Source organism: Carcharhinus amblyrhynchos, chromosome 17, assembly GCF_965287045.1.
Source record: "Carcharhinus amblyrhynchos chromosome 17, sCarAmb.v2.hapA, whole genome shotgun sequence".
Taxonomy (NCBI): Eukaryota; Metazoa; Chordata; class Chondrichthyes; order Carcharhiniformes; family Carcharhinidae; genus Carcharhinus; species Carcharhinus amblyrhynchos.
The window spans coordinates 24,314,085-24,326,629 of record NC_137340.1 but is presented as its reverse complement, the minus strand read 5'-3'; positions in this window follow the sequence as shown (position 1 = coordinate 24,326,629).

The following is a 12,545-nucleotide window of genomic DNA, read 5'->3' as shown; positions in this document are numbered from 1 at the left end:
GCTGAGATTTTCCAGTATTTTTCTGTATTTGTTTCAGATTCCAGCATCCGCAGTATTTTGCATTTTTACTCCAGTTTTCACATTGGTGTCAGCACTTTGAGCCGATTAAGGAGAATAGCAGCTGTGATCACATCAAAATGTATAAAAAAAATGAGAAATATTGACACAGTAGGTGCTAACAGCATACTGTTCCTAGCTGGAGAATTTAGCCTCAGGATAAAGAGTCAGCCATTTAAGATTGAGATTAGGGAAGATTTTTTCCACCCAAAATAAATTATCCCAGATAGCTGTGGATCTTTAGCAGATTGTCTTCAAGACTGAGATTTTGGGGTATTGAGAGGATCAATGGAGGACAAGAAAATAGAGTTCACCTAAAAATTCAGCCATGATCTTATTTAATGGCGGAGCAGGCTTGAAGATCATTTGCCCACTCCTGCTTCTGTCTCTGATGCTTTTTTATGTTCTTATGCAATTGTAGTATTAGGAATTGTGCATTGACATTGTGCAATGCACTTTGCAGACCAACAATTCATCAATTGAGTTGAAAGATTTGCAGTTTATGTGGACAGCAGGGTTGACTATAGGCTCTTAACTTGATGTCAGCGCTATCATTGACCCAGAAGACTAGTGAATTGCCTGGAACCAATGAACTGTTATCTGCTCAACAATTTCTAGAGGAAGGAAAGGATGAAGAGAAAGAAGATTTTTTTTCCCTGATAGCTGAATGACTCATGCCTTCCCACGTACCTACATAGCTGACATTGTGTGGTCGAAAATTTGTCTTGGATGGTATCTCATGAACAGCCTAGTTTACTTTTTGCACAATATTCAGTATACTGAAGTCCATGGAGCTGAATATCCAAAGCTGTGGATAATGGGCACACATTGTGATATAGCTAATTTGTCCTGCCTGTTGTCCCTGCTGCAGTGCGTGTTTTAACTCCTATACGGTAGGCGAAGCACTGTGAGTCAACTTCTTGTCAATACAATCGTTTCTTAATCATACACACAATTAATGTCAATCAACAACACAATCAAGACAGTTATTTTATAGAATACTAAAGTTCAAGTTCAATACTAGTTCTTGGCTTAACTTTTGCGTGACTGGTCAGAACCCTGGCAGATATAGGCCTTTATCCATGTTTTGATCTTTGTAGTTCTCGGTGTAGATTGATCTTTCAGTCTAGTCTGATACTCTGACTCTGGTCTTCCTTCTGTCATTGGTGTGGTAGCTCTCCTCATGGTCATCGTTGTTCTGTTCCTGAATCTTCCTCATGGTCATGTCGTTCGTGAGAGCGAATTCCTCCATTGTGCAGCATCTATTATCCCTCATTGGTTTTGTGCCCTTTTGGGTGGTACCTTGATCCTTAATTATTACCAATCAATTGATCAGGATTTGATCTCTCTGATCAATAGATTCCAATCTGGTGCTGCCACACTGATCTCTGGGTGTGTCCAACGATACACCACACCCCACCATCAGACTCACCATGGACTATTCTCCAGAATCGGTTGCATTCTTGGACACATGCATCTCCATCAAGGACGGTCACCTCAGCACCTCACTGTACCGCAAGCCCACAGACAACCTCACAATCCTCTACTTCTCCAGCTTCCACTCGAAACACGTTAAAGAAACCATCCCCTACGGACAAGCCCTCCGTATACACAGGATCTGCTCAGATGAGGAGGATCGTGACAGACACCTCCAGATGCTGAAAGATGCCCTCATAAGAACAGGATATGGCACTCAATGCATCGATCGACAGTTCCGATGCACCACAGCAAAAAACCGCACCAACCTCCTCAGAAGACAAACACGGGACACGGTGGACAGAGTACCCTTCGTTGTCCAGTACTTCCCCGGAGCGGAGAAGCTATGACATTTTCTCCGGAGTCTTCAACATATCATTGATGAAGACAAACATCTTGCCAGGGCCATCCCCACACCCCCACTTCTTGCCTTCAGACAACCGCACAACATCAAAACAGACCATTGTTCACAGCAAACTACCCAGCCTTCAGGAGAACAGTGACCACAACACCACACAACCACACAACCCTATCACAGCAACCTCTACAAGACATGCTGGATCATTGACATGGATGACATCATCACATGTGAGAACACTATCCACCAGGTACACAGTACATACTCTTGCAACTCGGCCATCGTTGTCTACCTAATGTGCTGCAGGAAAGGATGTCCTGAAGCATGGTACATTGGGGAGACCATGCAGACGCAATGACAACGGATGAATGAACATCGCTTGACAATCACTAGGAAAGACTGTTCCCTTCCTGTTGGCGAACATTTCAGTGGTCACGGGAATTCGGCCTCTGACTTTGGGGTAAGCGTTCTCCAAGGCGGCCTTCATGACACGTGACAGCGCAGGGTCGCTGAGCAGAGACTGATAGCCAAGTTCCGCACACATGAGGACGGTCTCAACAGGGATCTTGGGTTCATGTCGCAGTATCTGTAACCCCCATGATTTGCCTGGGTTTGCAAAACCTCACTTACTGTACTGTCTGGAGACAATACACATCTCTTTAACCTGTGCTTAATGCTCTTTACACTCACACTGTTGGCATCTTTAAGACTTGAATAGCAGGTTAGTTGTAAAGACTTGCATTCTAATCAGTAATCTGTAAACTGTCTGTGCTGTTATATGCTCTGTCTGAGGCCAGAACTCTCCATTCACCTGACGAAGAGACAAACTCCGAAAGCTTGTGAGTTTACTATCAAATAAATCGGTTGGACTTAAACCTGGTGTTGTCAGACTTCTTACTGTGTTTACCCCAGTCCAACGTCGACATCTCCACATCATGTATTTCCAACGGCCATGCCTGTAGATGTTGGAAGCCACATACCTCTCTCCCAAATAAGGGGTAAAGTGTCCCTTTTGTTTGGTAAACAAGTACATTTGACCAGACAGTGTCCATTGCCTTCAGGATGGCCTATTTCCTGCGTATTCTGTAGTCTGGAGCTGCAGCCTGTTTATTTGTGTCATTTAAGGCTGCAGCCTGTCTGCTTCTGTATTTGGCCAGCTGTCCCAGCATGCTTTGTAAATCGCCATCTTAGGTGGCCCATTTGGCAACAGGCCCTAGATGAATTTCTACTCTAGAATGTTGTTTAACTGTTGCTGCACAATGTGCTGTGCATTACAATGTTCCGTGCTGTACAAAAAACATACTTTTATAGAGTTGCAAACAATCCACATAACAATACTCAAGAGGTGATGCCAAAAAAGAATTTAAAGTTGGATCCAGCATCCAATCTGGCAGACATTCATTCCAATGAAATTTCTACAAGGTATACGTTTTATGTGCAGAGTTGCACTATTATTCTACCATATGTGTGACGGCTGTTCCAGGAGTGTTTTACAACCAGTGATTTCTGCTAATCTTAAACCATTGCAGGAAGAATTTTTAAACATTAATGTGTCACCTCTGCTGTTTGTCGTGTCATGAGTTTCCTTTTCATCACAATGGAATACACTGAACAAAGTGACTACTGCATTCCTTCCAAAATTACATTCAGAATTGGTTCCAAATTCAGTATCATTCTATTGTTCAGTTGTAGAACATCATCAGTATGAAGATCTTCCAAAGGTGATTTCAGTACTGTATGGTTAAAAAAAGTATTCATTTTAGAAAGTGCAAATCTGAGATTAAGTGTTCTTACCATAAGAGAAATTGGAGGCAATTATAACTTAACACAGCAGGTGGATTATAAAAGAGATATCTGACTCAGATGCACACATTCTTGCTAGGCAGGTTAAGTTAAAAATCATCGTTCTTATTTTATTTTTCACCTCATGGTAAAAAGGCTTCAAGGTCCACAATTATTTCCTGATATAAATCAAGCGACATGTCTGACAGATGTGGTCTGATGGGTCCAATGTGCACGTAGAATTTGCACATTGCACATTTTACCAAGAATTCCAATAATTTGATTAAACATAATTTCCCTTTCACAAAACTATATTGACTTTGCCTGGTTACCTTGAACTTATCCAGGTGCTCTTCTATAACATCTTTAGTAATAGTTTCTAATATTTTCTCTATGACAAATTTTAAGCTAACTGGCCTGTAGCGTTCCACTTTCTGTCTTCCTCCCTTTTTTTGAAAAATAAAGTTACATGTGCTACCTTCATTCTAATGGGACCTTCCCCAAATCTAATGAATTTTGGAAAATTAAAACCAAGCATCAACTATCTCATTAGCCATGAGAAAGTTCCACATCAGGATAATGTATCACTTGGAGGGGTCTTGCAAGTGGTGAAGTTCCCATGCATCTGCTGCTCTTGTTCTTCGAGCTGGCAGAGATTACAGGTTTTAAAGGTGGTGTTGAAGGAGGCATTTGTTGCAATGCACGTTGCAGATGTCCACACATTTACCACAGTGTGTCAATGGGGAATGGAATAAATGTTTAAGGTAGTGAATGGGGTACCGATCAAATGAGCTGCTTTACCTTGGTTTAAGTCAAGCTTGTTGAGTATTGTTTGTGCCGCATCCATCCAAATAAGTGAACAGTTCACCATCATATGCCTTGTGCCTTGTAAATGGTACTCAGGTTTTGGATAATGAGGGAAGTTATTTGCCAGCTTTCCACCTGCTCTTGAAGCCACAGTATTTATATGGCTAGTCTTGTTATGTTTCTTGTCGAAGGTAGCTGCAGGTTGTTGATGGTTAGGGATTTGGTGATGGTAATGCTATTGAATGCCACTTGTCGTTTATCAGCCGAAGCATGAATATTGGTCAGGCCTTGCTGCAGATAGACATGGGCTGCTACACTATCAGAGGAGTTGCAAATGGAACTGAACACAGTGAAATCATCAGTAAACATCCCTACGTCTGGCCTAATGATTAAAGCTTGATCATTGATGAAGGAGCTAAATATGGTTTGGGATATAAAACTTGAGATGAGGTGGAGGAGCAGGTTTGGTCAGGTAAGGAAGTACCTTATCTTTATTAAAGCATTTTTTAAAAATGATATGTCTGTTACTGGGGGTTTAGCTTGGGATTTGTTGGGTTTTATGATAGAAGAGATCCAGCTGGAGGCAATAATCTTTTGTTCAAATACATTTATTCACATGCTAACTATTTACAAAGGTTAAATAAGACCAAGACATTGCTGGAACTACACTGAGATGCTTCACAGTTATCTCCTCTCAGTGAGTATCCTCATTGTGATACAGTTCCTTACACATGTGGCCCAAACTCCCATCCCACCTGCCATGGAAATCCTAGCGGGCGGAGGGAGGGACCAAACAAAAGTCTATTGACGTCTGGCAGGATTTTCCAGTCTTGGGGCAAACGCAGCCCGTGGTCAGAAGCTATCATTGGGATTGATGCTGGACTCTACATTTGTACTAAATGATAACTCCCCAAGACCAAAGACAATTCCGTCACGTTTTTAAACAGATAAAAATATTAATGATCAGACAAAGATATAGGACATATTTGTAGCAATTCAGAGACCCGAAGAGAGTGTATTCAATGTCAAAACAATGTGAATCAAAATTTTGAGGGGATTCAGGGTGTAAATTTGGCAAACTGCTCAATTATTTTCAGTAAAACTCATTTTCTATTTTCTTCCTTAGTGATATTCAGTTCATCGACTGCATCATGTCATCTTGGTTTAGATTCAAAATATTAAAAACTTTTATTGCCATAGACTCAAGCCCATTTCCTTCTCCAAAAGGCTGAATTATCAATCAAGGAGATTAACAATTGATTTCTAAGGCAGGAATCATTTTGCTAAATGGAGTTGAACGTATAAGTTAACAGCTCAAAATGTGGAAAAGTTAATTCTAAATGTACATTGAGCATTTGCTTGTCTCACATAATCAAATGCTGGCAATTTTATTTGGTGATATTATTGGACTAGGTAAGCACTTAGAAGGGTTAATGCCTCCATTAAAATGGAGGATAGAAAGGTATATTGTACAAATACATTAGGCAATGCATTCTAGCTGAAATATCTTTAGGTTCTTGCTCCTGAGTTCCACTGAAAGTATCTCTTTAACTTCAACTAATCGATATGTTTCTTAATATTAATGATTTGGATCAAGCTTTTGCCTCTAAAGGAGAAAGAGGTGAAATCTCACAACTTTTGCTTTTCTTTGAGTTAGCTGTGGCTCAGTTGGTAGAACTTTTGCTTCTGAATCTGAAGGTTGTAGCTTCAAACCTGTTACTTAAACATAAACTCCAAGCTGGCATTCCAGGGTGGTTCTGAGGAATGTGGAGATGCCGGCGTTAGACTGGGGTGGGCACAGTGATAAGTCTCACAACACCAGGTTAAAGTCCAACAGGTTTATTTGGAATCATGAGCTTTTGGAGCGCTGCTCCTTCATCAGGACTCACCTGATGGAGGAGCAACACTCGAAAGCTCGTGATTCCAAATAAACCTGTTGGACTTTAACCTGGTATTGTGAGACTTCTGACAATTCTGAGGAAATGCACTTTTGGAGGCAGGTCTTTTGGAAAAAACATTAAACTGAGGCTCTTGTCAGTGAAAGATCCCATTGCACTATTTCAAAAAAGAGCAGGGGGAGTCAATCAATGTCCTGCCTAATAGTTAGACCTTAAAAAACAGATTATCTGACCATTAGTAAATTGCTATTGGGAGGAACATGCACTGTGCGATAAGGCTGCCACATTTCTAACACTTCGAAAGTCTTTCATTAGTTGTAAAATTCTTTGGAGGCCCTATGGTCATGACAGGCGCAGTATAAAGGCAAGTTTTTGCTCAATGATTTACCACTGAGAATTCTCCTTGTTGGCTTTCCTGAGGTTCCATCCACTACTCCATCTTTCGATAGTCGACCATGCACTGACTCATCACTGACTTTTACACTGGAACATAGGAATTAGGAATTAGGAGCCAAATTAGGTAATTCAACCCTTCGAGCCTGATCCACCATTCAACCAGATCATGACTGATCTCTTCCTAGTCTCAAATCCACCTCCCTACCTGTTCCCCTTATCCCTATAACCCATTTAAAAAAAAAATCAGAAATATATTTATTTCCTTCCTGAAACCATTTAATGATTCAGACTTCACCATGGAATGAGGCAGCAAATTCCACAAATCCAGCACCCTCTGCAAGAAGTAGTTCCAACTCATCTCAGTTTCAAAGCTATCACCTCTCAACTTATACCTTTGCCCTCCTGTTTCAGATTGCCCCTTGTATCAACTGTGAAGCAAAACCACTTGCTGCTGATTTCAAAGAAAGTTGACCACCAAAATGTTGTAACCTCTGTGGTGTGGTTTTCTTCTTCCTGAACAGCAGTTTAAATCTGGTGCCAATGCAAGGGAATGTCTAGGACATCAGCAGCAAGGCCATCAGTAAGCAGTCAATCACATTCACATACACCAAATCAGGAAGATAAAGCAATCACTGGCTTCACTTTTAATTTAAGTTTTCAGGTGGCAGAATTATGATTAGAGTTATGTTCACCAATCATGTTCCCTGCCACAGTACTTGGCAAAGTAACAAATGACATCCTCTATGATTGTGAAAAAGGCAAACTATCCTTCTCAGCAGCTTTCAGACAGATGAGATGACTGCACAATGCTCTTCCAATGCCTCTCACCATTATTCAGCTGAGTGGAGCATCTCTCACCTGGTTCCATTCTCCTCTATCTTATTGTAAGCAAAGGCTTTACTTCCACTTCTATGCCATTACCTCTGTTGTCCCCAAGGATCTATACTTGTCCCCTCCCACTTCTAATCTATATGCTGCCCCCAGGTCTCACCATCCAAAAGCACAGTGGTCCTTTCATATATATGCTGATGATACCAAGTTCTATCTCCCTATCACCTCTCTGGACTCAACTTTTACTAAATTATCAGACTGCTTATTTGACAGAATAAGACGAACAGAAATTTCTTCCATTAGATATTGAGGAAACTGTTCCTAGCACTTGCCCCTAACTATTGACTCAACCCCTCCTCTTGGCAACAGGCCAAACTAAGCCAGTCAGTTTTGCAATCTTGATATCATACTTGACCTCAAAATGACCATCTGACCATATCTTCCCACCATCACGAAAATTGCTTATTTTCAGCTCCATAGCATTGCCGAACTTTACTCCCACCTCAGTAATCAGCTGCTGAAATCTTCATTCATGTGTTTGGTTTGTTACTTCCATGCCTGAATATCCTAATCCGCCCCGGATGGTCTCCCACAGTCTACCCTCTTGAAACTTTGAGTTCATTCACAATTTCTCCCGAGACATCACTGCTTCCCACTTGCTGCAAGTCTCCTGAGGGATCAGGAAACAACCAGAGAGAAGGATGGAGTCTGGGGGAGGGAGGGGTTGCAAGTGTAAGGGTGGGAGTGAGATGGCTGCAAGAAGCAGAGAGTCAGATGAAGCAAATAGCTGGATTGGAAGAGGGAAGCAGTGAATAGAAGGGGCAGGAAATGTGGTGAGCTTGATGCAGAAAGCAGAATACAGGAGGCAAGAAGGAAGATCGAGTTAGTAAAAAGATTTTTTGTCCAGTTATGTTCAAGATTAACTGTGACGTATAATATATATAAAGTATGTCGCGGTTTGGGGTGTGGACTGCCCCTTTAAGGGTATGGGTCAAGTGACTTCTGGGCTATTAGCTGTGATGATATGGAGATGCCAGCGTTGGACTGGGTAAATACGGTAAGAAGTCTCACAAGTCTCATGACCTCCTCAGAAGACAAACACAGGACATGGTGGACAGAGTACTTTCGTCGTCCAGTACTTCCCCGGAGCGGAGAAGCTACGACATCTTCTCCGGAGTCTTCAACATGTCTTTGATGAAGATGAACATCTCACCAAGGCCATTCCTACACCCTCACTTCTTGCCTTCAAACAACCACACAATCTCAAACAGACCATTGCCCACAGCAAACTACCCAGCCTTCAGGATAACAGTGACCACAACACCATACAACCCTGCCACAGCAATCTCTGCAAGACATGCTGGATCATCGACATGGATACCATCATCTCACGTGAGAACACCATCCACCAGGTACACAGTACATATTCTTGCAACTCGGCCAACGTTGTCTAACTAATACGCTACAAGAAAGGATGTCCTGAGACATGGTACATTGGGGAGACCATGCAGACGTTATGACAATAGATGAATGAACACCGCTCGACAACCACCAAGCAAGACTGTTCTCTTCCTGTTGGCGAACACTTCAGTGGTTACAGGCATTTGGCTTCTGATCTTCGGGTAAGCGTTCTCCCAGGCGGCCTTCACGACACACGACAGCGCAGAGTCACTGAGCAGAGACTGATAGCCAAGTTCCGCATACTTGAGGATAGCGTCAACCGGGATCTTGGGTTCATGTCACACTATTTGTAACCCCCATGACTTGCCTGGGCTTGCAACATCTCACTTTACTGTCTTGAATGGAGACAATACACATCTCTTTAACCTATGCTTAATGCTATCTCCACTCACATTGTCTGCACCTTTAAGACTTGATGAGCTGTAAAGACTCGTGTTCTAATCAGTATTCTATAAACTGAGTATGTGCCTTTACATGCCCTCTTTGTGATCAGAACTCCCCACTCACCTGACGAAGGGGCAGAGCCCCAAAAGCTAGTGGCGTTTGCTACCAAATAAACCTGTTGGACTTTAACTTGGTGTTGTGAGATTTCTTGCTGTTATAACTGTGTGCAGTGTGGGACCCTGTTGGAGAGTCTGAGACATGACTCTGAATGAGTGCACATTTAATAAACAGCTCCCAGTATTGAAGCATTCAAGCCTACTTGTGATTCTTTATGCCCCTTAGTCCACAGGGGCAAACATAAGTAGCTTTTTATTGTAAATATTGCAGGTCAGGAATGTAACCCACACTTATTATATGTTTATAGTGGGAAAATGGTTTTTGTCTAGTATATTTTTATTTAGCATGACAGATACATACATGAGGTGCATTAAGTAAGGGATAACTTCACAACTTTTGACTTGTGACAAGCATGACACCATGCTTTGTGCCTCCTTCCATTGAACAAGGCCAGAAGCAAGGTCTCCTTATTGACAGATAAAAGCAGGAGTGGAAGGAACAGAATCATTCCCAAACTATGGAGTTGGGAAAGCTCCAAATCCAGATTGTTCATGTGCTGTGCTTTATCAATCTAGCTTAATACTCTGCCACTATAATGTAGACAAGTTGAATGGAGTTCTATAAATAGCAGACCAAACTCTTCCAAGGCTTTAAAATCCTGTTATTTATCTTTGAAAGAGGGTCTGTTTCAGATATCATGGTTGTCTGGGATAGGGATTTCCGAGATAACAAGGACAGACTTGGAACCAGAGTAGTTGATTTGCGAGATGAATAGGAAACAGTTACAGGTACTTGTAAAGAAGGGAGTGAGCGAGAGAATGAGTGCTACAGCAGGGAGGGCTAATATGATCAAACATAACAGACAGTTCTCTTCAACAAGTGATAAAACAGGTGATCTGGATTGATTTGTTTAGATTTTCACCACAAGTAAGGGACTTAAAAATGGGCAGTGGGCAAGGTTCCCATTGGTTAATATCAGTTAGAGGCCTGACTGGGGCAATGGGAATGTGTCACAGCCAGACCAGTCATGGGCACTGTGTATGGGGGTGGCAGGAGGAATGGAATCGATTCATTTCTCCATGCAATTGAGTAATTACAGAGCAGGAGAGCGAGAGAGATTGGCAAAGCACAGGAAGAGTTTTGTGGGAATTGTCTTTTTTTGTTGTTGGGGTTCTCGGTGGACTACAGTGGTTCCTTTAAATGTGGCTGCTTTGGCCATTCAGCGCTTAGTTTCCCCACATAGCAGAAAGACAAGGCAAGAAGATTTAATCCCACAGACAGCATCGGATCCCAGTTTCAGTATTTTAATGATTCCAAGGCCTGCTCAATGATCAAGAAAGGTAGGTATCCAGCCACAAGGGAACAGTAAGAATTTTTAATAAAAATTTGATCTGCTTACCATCCTATTCACACTGAAAAGCGGGACAGGTGGGGGACAAAGATCACCCTGTACCAATTTTCTTTTTCCTGAGACGATTCAAAAGTGTGACATGCTGTCACATAATATCAGGAATGAAAAAAAAGGCACAAAACTGCAATGTATGCCTGCATCACTTTTCTACTGGGCATCCTCAGTTCCCTCCATTCATCACTGAAGCCTCTTGATCCTGATTTGTAGCTGCAAGCTCAACTATATAACCCAGAGTTTAATTTCCTTGAAGTGGCCATTTGTTACTAGGAACGTAATGGAACCCCCACCCCCTCACCCCTCAACCCCAGGCACCAGGATTGAATGATTTTAAAACAAGAAATATTGAAAAAATGTATCACTTGGACAACCCAGAGCAAGACTCAATCCAGAAGGATCCTGATCACTGATCTAAAAACTGTGCGGGCAGATCAAACTTCGAAAAGAGCTGCGATTAATCAATCATTCTACAGATACCATCATTCCGCCCATAATGAAATGAAACAGAGAACCAGCTGAAGCCAAGAACAAATCAAGGACTATGTTCATGGATAAGAGCCTAATGCGATCTTTGGCTGAGTTTCCCTCTCATGCATTGTTTAAAATCACAATTTTATTTGATTTCATGTTGATCTGATTTATCCTGGGAGGAAACAATAATAGGTATAATATTTTGGAGAAAGGAAAGAAAGACTTGCATTTAAATAGTGTTTTTCACAATCAGAAGATGTCTGCTTCCAAACAACAAAAAGCATTAGAAGTGTAAGCATTCTTGTAATGTAAGAAATGTAGCAGGCATTTTGTGTACAGCAAGCTCCCATAGGAACAATGTGATCACTTTTGTAATGATGATCGCTTTCATAATGCTCGTTGAGGGATAGATATTGGACACGACATGGCAATAACTCCCCAGACCTTCCTCAAAATAGTTGACTTGCTTTAACATCTTATCTGAAAGACAGCACTTCTGACAGTGAGGCCTGCCCTAAGTACTGCACTGAAATGTCAACTTGGCTGAGAGATCATTTTCTTATGTGAGATATATGGCATACTGTGCAATCCAAGAGGATTGGAATTGAAATATGTGTTTTAAAAGTTTATTTATTAGTATCACAAGTAGGCTTACTTCAACAATGCAATGAAGTTACTGTGACAATCCCCTAGTTTCCAAACTTCAGCGCCTGTTCGGGTACACTGAGGGAGGTTTTAGCATGGCCAATGCACCTAACCAGCACGTTTTGTGAGCTGTGGGAGGAAATCCACATGGACATGGAGAGAATGTCCAAACCACCCAAGGCGGGAATCGAACATGAGTCCCTGGCACTGTGAGGTAGCAGTGCTAACCACTGTGCCTCCTTTTAAGTAAGCAGCACTTGTAAACTTTGTTTATATTTGTCAGATTCAACTGAATATGAAGAAACATGTGAAGTATCGATGCACTAAATGAGTGTCATTACTTGCTTGCTGCTAGTATTGATGAAAAGTGATGATTAGCAGTGTTTTCTATAACTCCCAAGAACATGAAGTTTCAGGAATGCTTGTTCACCACTGGCACTGCATTTACACCAAC